Source organism: Protopterus annectens, chromosome 2.part1 (genome assembly GCF_019279795.1).
Source record: "Protopterus annectens isolate FY-2018-M chromosome 2.part1, PAN1.0, whole genome shotgun sequence".
Classification (NCBI taxonomy): domain Eukaryota; kingdom Metazoa; phylum Chordata; order Ceratodontiformes; family Protopteridae; genus Protopterus; species Protopterus annectens.
Genome location: NC_056729.1, coordinates 54,643,703 through 54,658,230, shown reverse-complemented (window position 1 = coordinate 54,658,230; position 14,528 = coordinate 54,643,703). Strand labels below are relative to the sequence as shown.

General features: G+C 38.3%; 1 protein-coding gene across 1 annotated transcript in view; it reads right to left on the bottom strand.

The window, feature by feature from the left end:
* LOC122793965 (NTPase KAP family P-loop domain-containing protein 1-like) overlaps positions 1–14,276 on the bottom strand; it is a 104,677-nt gene extending 90,401 nt beyond the window's left edge. The window contains exon 1 of the mRNA XM_044062021.1: positions 14,035–14,276. The gene's annotated coding sequence lies outside the window, so the exon portion shown is untranslated. The remainder of the gene's footprint in view (positions 1–14,034) is intronic.
* Between the last annotated feature and the right edge of the window lie 252 nt (positions 14,277–14,528).

Here is a 14,528-nt window from a genome sequence, read left to right as displayed (position 1 = left end):
TGGCCAACGCCTCACAGGTGTTGGGGAAATATACGTGCTCACCGACATGTGCTGACGTGGCATCCAGGAACTGGTGGAGTACCGTGGATGCTGATGCCTGTGAGATCCCCATCATATTCCAAGTTGGCCTTTGGGAGGTACCTATAGCTAGTATTCTTAGGCCTACACATACCTTAGTATCCACTGGGATGAGTTCCCCTCTGCTAGTTCTGTGTGTGAGGCGTAGCCGGCACAGCTCAACAATTTGCTGTAGGAGATCCCTGTCCACTCTATAGTGCTCCACAGTCTCCAGCTCATGTAGCCCCTGGTAGGTTACCCTGGATCTGTACACTCTTCTCCGCCTCCTCACTGTTGGTTGGTCAACAGCATTCACATCCTCACCCTGCTCAGCCTCTTCCACAAGTTGTTGTATGATAGCTATTGCAGACCATATCATTTTGCTGCTGTGAGTGTTAAAAGTTCCCCGCTTGTTTACACCGGTGGAGTAGAGTGTGGGAAAAACCAGAGGGGAAGGTGTTTGCATAGTTTATAGTAGTGTTCTGGGCTGGGCTGGTCTGCTGCCTGTGTAATTGGCTGATTCTGATACTTTTCACCTGCCAGCTATGCTAGTTTTCCTAGATTACTTTCCTACTGCTGTTTTCCCTTCCCATTGCCTTCCTGTTTAAGTGCAGGGGTGCACCACACAGAGTGCTCAAATGTGCACAGAGCTGCTATTTCCTGGTTTAACTTTTTTTTTAAACATTTAAAACCCAGTGCACAGTGCGCACACCCACTTAGGCAATGTAAAGAGTGCTAGGCAGAGTCAGACACACCCCCTTGCTTAGCTGTGCTTAGCTAGGAGCAAACCCAAGCCACAGGGCTCCAATCCGCTTACAGTATGACTGATACACACCCCATGATGTCAGCTAACTCCTAGGCTTGCACCAAACTATTCCTACTCTTACACTGTTGGGACCTGACTAGCATGCTGGGGAAAACTGGGATTCACTATCATTCCCCTCATTTGCAAAGGAGTGCCTGCTAATGCATAGTTACATGTCTCACATTGAGCCTCCCCCCTTAGCAACCACTATTCACTTGCCATGTTGTCTTCTGCCTGCCATTGACTTGCATGTCAGAATATAGATTTTAGTTAGAATGCTTATTTTAGGTTTATTTTATTATTTGCCCCCGATCCCGTTTGCGAGCCGTTGCCCTATGCTTAAACAGCCGAGATCAGCTAAAAAAAAAAAAGTTGATTTTTTTATTATTTATGTTGTTTGCAATGCCAATGGCCTTATACTTGGCCATTAGCATGCTTCCTGAGTGATATGCAGACTTTATTTGGAGCTGTCACGGCTCTGTTTGGGATTTTGCAGAAATGTACTCAGTTACTAACTGAGTACATTTCTGCAGATTGCACTAGTCCTGCACGGCCAGTTGCAAACTTCCTGGATCGCAAATTCACCTCATTTGCATGGATTTCTCCTGCAAATGGTGTGATTTGCATACAGGGGCTTAGTCGGTGCAGGACTATTGCAGGAGCGCTTGTGCACGCCCCTGCAGGCTGTTCCTGGATCGCATGGCAGACATATTGCCTGCTAGAGCTCCTGCACTGATCCCGCACACCGTGCAAGGCATACAGAATCCAGGGGATAGTCTCAGGAAGATCAGACTCTGATCTTTTTCACACCTGCTGCACAGAAATCAAAGAGATCACCTGCTGCGGGATTATGTGGATGCTTGACACAAGCTTACCAGGGTGGCGAGTGATGTCACTGGAATTACCTGCTCTAGTGAGGACTACCAGCATAAGTACAGTGACCTGATTAGGCATCACCCACACCTTCTCTGCCAGTGGAAAGTAGAGGCTGTAGAGAGGGAATCACTATATTATTGTAAGCAATCTGTTTTTGCATTTTCACAGTACAACAGGCCTTGCACCTGTGGTTAAAATTACCTTCTGATGTCAAGATGTCAGGATTACTAAACCACTTTGAGGACTTGAGGGATACCAGAAAGTTGTGGCAAGGTATACAACAAATTACAGACTATAAAATGAAAGCTGCACAATGTGATGATAACACTGACTTCCTAGACAGGCTGAATACATTTTTTGGAAGATTTGAGGAGAGGAACACCACAACTGTGCAAAGGTTACACACAGAGCAATATGATGCAGTACTCAGTCTTAGCCCAATTGTAGGAAAAAGGGTGCTACAAAAAGTCAATCCCAGAGAGGCGGCTGGTCCAGATAATATCTTGGATAAGGTGTTAAAGAGCTGTGCAGACCAACTATGTACAGTACTCAGGGATATATTTAACACCTCTCTTGGCCTAGCAAAGGTCCCTTTATGTTACAAAGTAAGAAATATCATCCCTCTACCCAAAAAAGCCTCACCCTCCAGCTTGAATGACTTCAGGCCTGTTGCACTAACATCCACAGTTATGAAATGTTTTGAGAGGCTAGTCAAGAAACACCTATCTACAGAACTACCATCAACTTTTGATCCACTGCAGTTTGCCTACAGAGAAAACAGATCTACAGCTGATGCAATAGTGATCACATTGCATCTTGGTCTTAAGCATCTGGAGAGCAAGGACAGCTATGTGAGAATGCTATTCATCACCTCTAGCTCAGCATTTAACACAGTTGTCCCTATGCAATTGATCAATAAGCTAGTACATCTGGGCATCAGCAAACACCTCTGCAATTGGATCCCGGACTTTTTGATTAACAGTCCACAGAAGGTTTGTGTGGGCAAGAATACCTCTAGGAGCATAACACTCAACACAGGTGTTCCTCAGGGTTGCGTTCTCAGCCCCCTTTTGTTTACTATCCTAACCCATGACTGCACAGCAAAGTTCATTACAAATCATGTCATCAAGTCTGCTGATGACACCACAGTCGTGGGTTTCATCAGGAGAGACGAGAAGAGTGCATACAGAGAGTACGTTAACACACTGATTGCCTGGTTTGCAAGAAACAACCTTGACTTGAATATAAGTAAAACAAAAGAGATCATCACAGACTATAGGAAGAAGCAAACACCCAATACACTGCTCTTGATCAACAGTGAGATGGTGGAAAGGGTTTACAGTACCAAATTCCACGGAGTTCATATCTTTGATGATCTATCTCTTGGTCAGAGAACACCTGTCACATAGTGAAAAAGCACACCAATGTGTCCACTTTTTGAGAAGACTCAAAAAGGTGAAACTACCATGTCAGCACTCCACCTTCTACAGAGCAGCAATTGAAAGCATCCTAACATCCAGTTTTTCAGTATGTATGGGAGCTGTTTGGTCACAGATAAGAAATCACTGCAGAGGGTGGTGAGAGTTGCCGAGAGGATAACTGGCATTAGTCTCCCCACAATCCAGAATCTTTATACATCGAAGAACCTAAATTGAGCCACCAAAATAGTAAATGATGCAACTCATCCTGCAAACAGTCTGTTTATGAGCCTGTCATTGGGTAAAAGATACCACAGTATCTGATGCAGGACAACTAGATTCAAAGACAGTTTTTATCTGAAGGTGATCAGACTTCTTAATTCTAACATTAGGTCTGATCACTGACAGGTCAGGAAGTTGGCGCTTCCCATTCACTGTGCAATATTATTTTATCTATTATTTATCAAGCCCACCAAACCATTATAATTTATGCTACTAACTCAAGTGCAATATTTTTTTCTTCAGCTGCTACTGATATTTGCTTGTTCACCCATAATGTTGTACATGGTTCATGTGCAATACTATTACCTGAACTTTGCTGCTAGATAGTAACTTAACAAGTATGTGTTTCTAGGAATATATGTAGCTATATACTTAAGTGTAGAGTTGATTTATAAGATGGTGGTGGTATGTTGTTTTAAATTGTTCTACGTATGTGATTTTTTTTTTTACTCTACCATGATGAGCTGATTGCATGGAATCTTATTTAATCTACACTTGTGTAGATCTAAATGACAATAAAGTTACTTTTGACTTTTTATTACTTTGACTTTTGACAGGATATGTTGTTATCATTACTGTTTGTTTATATTTTCTAGCACATTAGGAGATCAAGAGGAAATAGGATTTCCTGCAAAAAGAAAATGTCCTGTATTTCTAAATGGTGAGGTAAGTGAGGTGTCTTGCTAGCATTAATGTAATATTGTAATAAAACTCTGCACCATATCACTGAGCAGTTATATCTGCTATATATTTTTTTTGCTTATTTATTCTTTGGCTTTGTACTTGTTACTTTCCTCCAGTTACTGTAATAGTGTACTAAATTGTACCATTTGTACCTGAAGAGCTGTACTTGGATTATAATTTTCATTTATTTTCATTATCCCAATGCCTTTGTATATGTTGCTTTAGTCATTTGTTTTTCACCAATTCAGTTATAGTCTAATAAACTGCACCACATGTTAATGACAATTTATATTTTTACCTTTTTTCATTTCTACATTGCTCTCTGGTTATGTTGGTTTGTTGTTTTGTTATTCTCCATTTGTTTTCTTTTTTTGGCGGGATCTGCCATGGTGCAGGCAGACATGAGATAACATGAGATGGCAAAAAAATATGCTTTGATGTAACCACTGTGCCAACTGCTGGGTCCCTGGCTGTCCAGGTGTGCCTCTCTGTAATATGATGAAGGTTATGCTGTGGAAGACAAGCTGGAGGGCCTGCTGTTGGACATTTGCTGCTTGCCTTGGGGGATAAAGGCTCCTCATTAAACAGTGATATGCAGAGGCCCTCCTTAACATCCAGTGTAAGGTTCAATAACTGGCAGGGATTTAAATTAACCAGTGCTTTGATGGCTGGCAGTACATTTAGCTAGTCAGCCCCAGTCATCAGACCACCAAAAGAAAATACCATGCCACACAGACTATTGGCTTCTTGTGGGGGGGTGGGTCACATCTGGACAAGCTTAGCAGACCAGCCTCATCCCTCCCTATCCAGTATTATTGTATTCCCCTCCCTTCTTCTCTTAGAACAACATCTAACACTGAAGCCTTCAAAATCCAACTTTTCTCTTACTTATCCTCTAAACATAAGTGCACCTGCTTACATCCTACATAAATCTAAATAAATTCCCCTTGAACCCTCTACATCCTTTCTCTTTACTCTACCCTAATACTATCTTCTTTTCTTCTCTTTTCTCTCTCGATCATTGCTTGATCAAACTATATTCTACTCTCAGTTTATGTACTTTCTCTCTCTCTACTCCTCATATGTAAATATTGTAAATAGCATGTAACCTTAGACCTTCTTCTCATACAGTCAAACCCGCTACTTGAAGGAAACTACTAAATCTATTGTATCTACCTTCCTGAATGATGCTTTTTGAAGTATACTGCGTGTATTTGCTTTTTTACTAACTGTATTCAATGTAATGTTATTCCAAATGTATATATTTTATTACTATCTTTTACACTATGTAACTTAGATTGTATTTGCTTTGCTTTTGGAGCTTTTCTCCCCGGGCCTCCACTGAAAATGGGTATGTTCTGGCCCAGTGGACTTCCCCGGTAATCAAACTGGAAATAAATAAATAAATAAATTTTGTGTCCTTCTCCATCTCCTGTTAGGATAGTCCATTTTAGGTCCTTATCTGGTACAACTGGAACATAAAAGTAATGTCTTTAAAGAATGCAATAAATCATTGCTGTATTAGGAGATATATAAAATCAATGAATATTGAAGCCATAAAAACTATATTTTTAACATACCGAGACTGAAACTAAAATATGGAAGCTGGTTTGGATTTCCTTGCACCAAATCCCAATAACTACACTGCAAAGCTGCAGAAAAATAGGATCTTAAGAAGCCTAGCCTTACATTTCAATGGGAGTTTTTAGCCCTTATATTTTTATTTATTTATTTATGTATTTGACATTTGTTTACTGGGAAAGTCCAACTGGATGAGACACCATTTTCACTGGAGGCCTAGGGAGAAAAGCTCCAGTGGAAAAGTAACAGACTTACATTAATTATTTAGTTTACATAGCTATTTACATAGCAATATATGAGGTAACATAAAGACATAGAACACACATTAAAGGATAGAAAAAAATAGTATTTACATTATTTGTTAGTATAAATTTACTACGGGTTATAAGGAAAAGGCTGATATGATACTGTAGACACAATGTTGATATGATCAGTTTAAAACTATTCAAGTACAACCCTCAATGATAATAGCATATGTAGAGACTTTTTGCAAACATGTAGAACAATATAAAATGCAGGAGAGTAAGAGAATAACATGGAGAGATAAATAGGTAGAAATTACTAGAAATAGGTAGGAAATGAGTGTAAAGAGTAAAGTGAGGGGAAGAACAGGGGGAAACAAGGAGAGACATAGTTAGGAAATAATGAAGGTTCTAGAGATAGATGATTATATAGCAGGGGAATAGTGGAAGCTGAGTCAGAAAAGTAGCATGGTAGGTAAAATGATGGAAAAGATAGAGCAAACTAGTAGAGGGATATGATAACTTAAGGAGGTAGAGAGGAAAAGGATGAAAGCTAAATAGAGGGGAAAGGGGGGGTTAGGGTAGCGGAGATAATTGTGGAGTTCCATCTGAAGTTCAGGGAAGAGGATTAGTGACAAAGGCTAATAAACAGAAAGCAAAAAATTTAGCCTGAGTAAAGTATGAACAGAGGCAGGTATTGATTAGGTGACCCTTAAGTAGTTTTTTGAACTGTATGGGGTTTGGAGCAGTTAAGATGGGTTGAAGCACAGTATTCCAAATTCTGGAGACATAGGTAGAATAAGGAGAATCCCCGGCACTGTTGTTAGATTTTGAGACTTGTAGTAGGGGCTTGTTTCAGGATTAAAGAACTAATTTGTTTGAATAGGTATGAAGCAGATTCTGGAGTGCAGGATATTTATCTCGTTGGTTTAATACTTTGTGGGAAACTACAAGCTGAGAACAGGTTAAGTAGTTGGTTAATTCTAACCAGTTTAGTTGTCTTAGAGCAGTGCAGTGGTGGGATCTGTGTGGGGAGTTAGCTGCAAATATGTCCATTTTGTTGTAGCAGGCATTCATTTAGCTAAATCTGTTTTCTTTAGGTTGGTTAAAATTGGAGAGGTGTAAAGCACAGTTGACAGTAGGTGGGTTCTGGCGACAATTTGTCTAGTGGTGTTGGTGAGGTATGGTTTGATTCTAAATAGAGTTCCTAATTTTAGGTGTGTTTTTTTAATGATCTGAGATAGATGTTTATTGAATTTCATGTTATTGTCAATGAGGACACTGAGTAGTTTTATTCGAGGTACAGTAGATATTATGGTATCGTTAGATGAATAGATAAGAAATTAGGGTAGAGAGTCTGAAATTGTTTTGACCGAAAAGCATTAGTTTAGTTTTGTTAGGACTGAGAATTAGTTGTTAGTTAGAGAGCCAAAATTCTAGAGCTGAGAAAGACTGCTGAGTTATGTCTTGGAGCTATAGAAGGTAAGAAGCTGCACAGATGAGTGTAGAGTAGTCAGAGTACTGTACAATGGAGGTGAGGCGGGTAGCAGTGTGCAGTTTATTGGTAAAAATACTAAAGAGCAGAGGATCTAAGATTGAGCCTTATGGAACACCCATGGTGTCAGGCAACAGAGTGATGAAATCATAGTACCATTTGACAGCTTCTTGTCGGTCAGGTAGGTAGTTATGGAACCATGCAAGAGATGAGTGGCTGAGTTTTAGGTTTGAGAGTTCAATGAGGAGTTTTTGATGGGAGAAGGTGTCAAACATTTTAGAGAGATCCAGGAAAATGGAGGATACTAGTTTATCTTCATTTCTGCATTGGTTGATTGTATTAGCTAAACTTAGAAGGGCAGCAGTAGTAGTATTATGATTGGGACAAAAGTCATGTTGAGTATATGTTAGGAGATTATTACTTAAGAGGTAGTTTATGAGCTGGGTATGAATACATTTTTCTTGTATTTTGGCCAGAAAAGATAGAATTCCTATTGGCCTGCAGTTAAAGAATTCTATAGAGGTCCCAACTTAGTGTAGTGCGATGATATAACATATTTTTCAAATTGTGGGAATGTATCGCTCTGTGATAGAGTGATTAATTAGAATGGAGATAGGATAGGCGATAGCATCAGCTCCTAGCTTAAGGTATTCTGTAGGTAAGTTATCAACTGCTAGTGTCGTAGGTTTAAGTTTGTTGAGCATTTTTTGTGTTAGTTTGGATAAGTATGAAGGAGAAGGTACAGGTAGTTTCATGCTGGACTTAGTAAGTGAGAGAATGGACTTAGTGAAGTATGTGTTAAATTGTGCAGCTATACTGTCTACATTATTAGTTGTTACTGGAGTTGGTGCTGAATGTTGGGTAGGTTGGAAAAATTTTTTTTATAGCAGATCAAAATTTTTGTGGGTTGCTTTGATATTTTTGTTGTATGTCACTATAGTATGCTTTCTTGTCATTTATAATCTGGATTTTAGCTTTATTTCTCAGATAATGGTAGTATTTTAGGTTGGCTTAATTTTAGTTGGTTTTCTATTGTTCCCATGCTTTGTCCCTTAGTTTAAGTAATTGTTTGCAGGTTTTAGTAAGCCACAGAGAATAATTAAATTTTACCCTTATGGTTCTGCTTGGTGCTAGCCTGTTTAATATGTTTCAGAATGTATTATTTAAGTAACCTACAGCAGTATCTAGGGGAAGTGATTTTAGTGGGGACCAATCACAATCATAGAGGATGGATATGAATGCTTAAGTATTAAAGTTTATTTTATTGTGGATTTGCCGATAGATACTATTTTTGGGGATATGAAGGTGTTGTCTGAGCAGGTAGGTAGGAAGATGGTCACTGATGTTGTCAGCGAGGCAGTCGGAGTGAGGAGCAAGTGACGGTTTGTTAGTCAAAATCCAGTCTAGGATTGATTGCCTTTTTTGTGATTTTTATTAATGCTTGTTGGTGACAAAATTACTTTGGTGAAACTGTGAAGGTTAATGAAGTTATTGAGGTTAACTTAGGCACAGGGGGCCTAGTCAATTTTGAAGTCACCCATTATGATTGTTTCCTGGGGAAAGGTTAAGGATGACCACTGGAGAAATTCCTCAATTATATTGGGGTTGTTTCCAGGAGGAACGTATGTGCCTGTGATGGTGATGTGTTTATTGGGGTTTATTTCATGTTTGGTAAATAATATTTTAACATTGTTAAATCTTGCTGAATATGATTTTAAACATTCTAATTTAAGGCTGCTTTTTATAAATAATGGCTATTCCACCTCCATGTTTATTTAATCTGTCAAGTTGACGGATGTTATAACCAGAGGGTAGTATGTCATTGTTATTTATTTATGGTTTTAGCCAGATTTCAGTTAGAACTGTTGTATCAAGGGTAATAAAGTGAGAGACAAGCATGGAATTCATGTATCTTGTTAACTAGGCTCCTAAGGCTCACATTTAGGAAAAATTGTTCAGATCCTTTAGTGGATGAATTAATTACATTGTGGGGTTGTGTCTTAGGTGGGGTGTAAGCCCCTTGTTTGATGTTGGGGCCAGGATTTGGATGAATGTCACCACTAAGTTTAAGATGTGGTGTTGAGTGTGGGACTGGGTTTATGAGTTGTAGTATTAGTTTTATATATTTGCAAAATAATTGAGATGTAGTATATTGAATTGTGTATCCATATGTGAAGTGTTCAATACTGGTAATATTACAGAGGTGTGGTGCTATATAAATGTTAGTGTGATTTGTGTGATGAGGGAAGGGGAATGGGGGCTAGGTGATACTGATAGGATGCTTAGTGAGTGGCGATAAACAGGAATAACAGGGGAATTATATGCAAGAATAACATTTTGGCGCTATGGATAATAGAAAGAAAATGTTATTAATTTAAAGGGAAAGAGAGAGTTAGTAGCTGTTGAGATGGAGTGGAATGCGGATATTATGAACTATGAAACAGATACATTGAGTTGGTTATATGGAGGATGGAGGAGGACTTAGGTTAATAGTTTATGAGTGAGTAACTATTAGATGGGTTAATAATGGGTGGGCATTTATGTGGAGAGTATTGACTGGATAATTGTAGGCAGTGGGTGTGGTAAGGTTAAAATAAATGTAGATGTACTGGGGTGGGTGGGAATTAGGGGGTAGGGGAGCGTAGTGAGTTAAAGTGAAACAAGGATGAATGGAGTGGGCAGGACCCCAGTCATGGCTGTTTGGCAGGCCACAAAACAATCATTAAGCCACTTAGTTTTTTGTTCTACTATTGCATTGTATCTAAAAACTACTTATGAGGAGAATGGCTGCAGGAAGGGGGAGTTCTATGAAAATAAATAGCAAAAGCTTAATGCAAATGATTAGCTAAGTAGTTTGCCAATTAAAAATAGATTCATAGGTTCATAGATACATAGGTGTTTACTAGGCTAATGACCACAAGGACCTTTTTAAGCCTAGCGATGCATTTCAGTCTCTGACAAGTTCTGATACCCTTGATAAGTGTAAGTAAGGGTTTGAGAGATGAAACATTTACAAGCAGGGGCCTGGGAGATGAACTATTTACAGGCTGCCTGTGTCCATTAGAGACATAGGTGCCAAACCAGGGATGAATTTCCTGTTCCTCATCCAATTGTGATACTTGCACTTGAATTGGGTTAGGGAGGAACTCTGCTCCACATGGATGGGTAGCCTGTTCCATAGACAAGTTAGTCTCTGGGATATGTGCCTGTCTCTCCAGCAAGTCCTACTTATATCACAGGCAAGGTTTAAGTCTTTAGAACGGGTAACTGTGGTGCTGTTTGTTTTGTGGATATGCAGGAGGTCCATCAGAGTGGGGTCTGACAATGCCCTGTATGCCAGGCATAGATCTCCCCTCAAAAGATATTAAGATATTAGAAAAATCATGGGGATTAAGGACATGAGGTCTGATAGCAGATGCTCAGCTGCAAATGATGCTAAAAGAAGTATATAGGTTTTAAATGCAACAGACAAATAGAGGTAAGACTGAGACCAGAGTACCTATTGATGCAGGGGTAGGAGAGCTGGTGTTACTATTGGCAGTAATTAGGAAAATGTCAGTCACTATTTTACAGCTGATACTAAACAGAAAAAAAAGTAATTGGTTTAGAAAAGTGAGATAGAAACTACTGGGAAGGAGTGGGAAAGAGCAGTTAGTCTCAGTGAGGTAGGGTAGCCAATTATGAGTAACAGAAATAATGCTGCTACACTGTTAAATGTAAAACATACATATGTTTTTGGGCAGTAGCTGTGCCAATAGTGTCCACAGTAGCTGAGCCATTAGGTGTCTTAGTAATCAGGCAAGGTGCTCATGGATGGTTAAAAAAGATGGGCTTAACACCTAGGAAAGAAGGGGGAGAGCAGGGAGATAATTAAGGTTAAATGTGCTACAGTCACTGTAAAAAAACAGCAGTGCAGTGAGATAGAAGACTACCGAGTTAAATAGGGAGGGTGTAGTGCAGGTAGAACAGAAGGATGTGAGTAGATTAATTAGAAACAGTATGGTGTGGAAGAAAGCAAAAGGTTAGATAGGAATAGAGTCTAAGACTAGCATAGTGTAAGGAATGAAAGTAGAAAGCAAGCACGGTAATAGTTTAGAGCAAAACGAATACAGCAAGATCAAAACAATATAGTAATCAACAGTCGATAAAAGAGTCTTTTATATACAAATAACCCAGAGAGGGGGCCAAACATGGATATGTTTGAACACTTACAGGTTTCCTCTATCAATAAATGCTAGGGGTGCTAAATGTGGGTGAATTTGCAGTTAACCATCCAATTGTCCAAATTACATTTGAAGAAACGTATTTTGCTTTATGTGAAGTGGAAGGCAGCTCAATAGAAATGGTATTCTCTGTGGTACAACCCTATTCTGCACCTCCAACATGTTCTATACTTAGTTTGCAAAAGAAAATGAGAACCATTGAGCAGGTGTTTATGACACAATTAGACTTGGGAATGTGCAATAGGTATAACAGAATGGGTTCTTTTGAAGCTCTAAAATGCAGCAGAAGTCACGTTTTCAATGTATTTATTAGAATTATTCTGAAGGTCATGTCTAGTCACTTTAGGAGGATCATTGCACATTTTATGCCTTGCTGATCTGACATGTTACTAAATATAATGCTGCATTTAACAGCCTTTAAAAAAGCCACCTGAATCAACTTGAAAAAGTACAAAAAAGTCCTAGGGTAGGAAATCCTGACCTATTCAGAAAGGTATCAAGGAAATTGAGAATTCTTTCTCATAGTTTACTTAGAGGTTGCCTCTATCTGGCTCATAAAGCAATGCCTAAGCTCATTCTGTTTGAAAGTTTATCTCTGTAACATACCACTTGGGGAGTTAACAGCAGGGAGCCTAATGCAAATACAAATAATGAGTATTAATAATATAAAAAAATAGTATATGCATCAGTCAGGTATGTATGTATGTATATATATATATATATATATATATATATATATATATATATATATATATATGTGTGTGTGTGTGTGTGTGTGTGTGTGTGTGTGTATAGGTTTCCCATTGCTTTGTCAGCATTAAAAATGTTGAGTGCCAAAAAGCTTTGAAAAAAAGTTCAAAAACAGAGAAGAGTAAATCTTGAATAACCTTCTTCTCCTAAAACATTCTATTTGCAGGGGGAACAAGCCCCACCCCCACACCACAAACTTATACATTCCAACTCTATGATTGCCATATCTCAGAAAAAGGAAATATTCTGACATACATGTAAGTCTGTTCTTTCAGCTATTCAGTCTCCACATTTTGGGACTCGATCCAACAGGTCCCAACATTTCAATTGGCTAGTATACTTATGGGTCTATTGAATATAGCAAAAAGAACCAAACAGTGATGTTCAAAACATTGACCAGAAAATGACATTACATGTTCATTTTGCTTTGATTCTACTGTGCTATTTTATTGTTTTGGATACTGTAATAGAACATAGCTGAAAATTATTGTTTGGCTCGAGCAATTCATTTAAATAAAGATAATTCTTAGATCAGAAAATGTGCATATGATGGGGAGGTTCTCATGTATTTTCTAACCTTTAGCAACCTTTGGTACCACTCTGCTGATTTGAAAGAGAACTGCTAAGAAGCAATGTCTGGATCTTTCATAATTTGTGACCCAGCAATGTCATGCATGGCTGTAATAAGTATGCCCATGCATTTGCCTTGCTGTTATTCGCAGACTTTGTTCTGCGACATTTTATTGTTGCCCAGTTTTGTCTTACAGTTAACCAGTTACAAATATTACATCATATTTTGCACATACTTGTTTTGATCTTTTTCCACATATGGAGCATATGCAGATATTTTGTTCTTATAAGACAATACTCATTTAGAATTACCTGGACATTAATGAAAGTTTAGGAGCAACTGAAGTAAACCACTTAATGATAACTAAGTAAATAAACAGCTGCACATTAAATCTTAACTAGTGACTAAAATAGTCTACCAACTAGACCTCTCAAACTTTCAGCACAAGAAATCTGGATAAAAGCCAGAAATAATTGGGAAACAAAGGCCCAAAAATAGGGACAGATTTTAAATATCACTCCTATAAACTTATAAAGTTGCTAGAATGATAGATTTTGCATTATTATATATTTTCTGAAGGATATGAAGTCTGAAACACAGATGTCTGTCATTATTTAATATTACTTAGGGAGTTCAATCCTTAATGACTTAACAGAAAATCACAAATTTTATGAGGAACAGACTAAAAATAAAATACGAAAATCTAGACAGTTGAGAGGTATGCTACTAACATCAAAGAGCCATTGTTGATTTACATTCAGTAATTTAGTAAGTCAATCTTTTTAGAAAAGAAAATGTACATTCCCAGTGCATGTTGTCTATCTTTCCAAGTATTAAATGGAATTTAAACTAAGAAATAGTTATTTCTTTGTACTACATTTGTGAATCCAAAACAATTTTGTTTTAAATTGTTTACCTGTTAATATATCTGTGCTTTACTATTTACCTGTGCATGTTTTGAGTTGTGGCATCCGGTTGCCTTGTCCTGATAGCTCTATATATGCACCGACACAAAGTTATATAAATAATTTTTGGTGTGTAATTATTTACCTGTATTTCCTGCTTCAGAATTTTGTATTATTTTCTCTGCTTTCTTTAGATCAGTTTCCGATTATCCAGGAATATCGATGTAAGGCGTACAGTGGTGGAACTCTGGTATATTGTAAAGAATGATATAAAAAAAAGTGCAAATGACATGGAATATACATTTCTGGAACATCAAAATGAAACTACAGCGTAAAACATTTCCCGGCTATATAAGGCAGAGTAGTTCTTTGTTACCTCCTACAGTGTCTTTATATTATGTTAATAGCTTTTCCTCATGTCACATGAGAACTTACCTTGACAGCTGACAGCTGCTTGTTCAAAGTACATAATAGCCAAGAATGTTTGTAGTATTTCGTGTGTGTGCGCGCGCGCGCGCGTGTGTGCATGTGTGTGTGTGTGTGTGTGTGTGTGTGTGTGTGTGTGTGTGTGTGTGTGTGTGTGTGTGTGTGTGTGTGTGTGTGTGTGCGTGTGTTTCTGCCTTGCACTTCTTACTAACA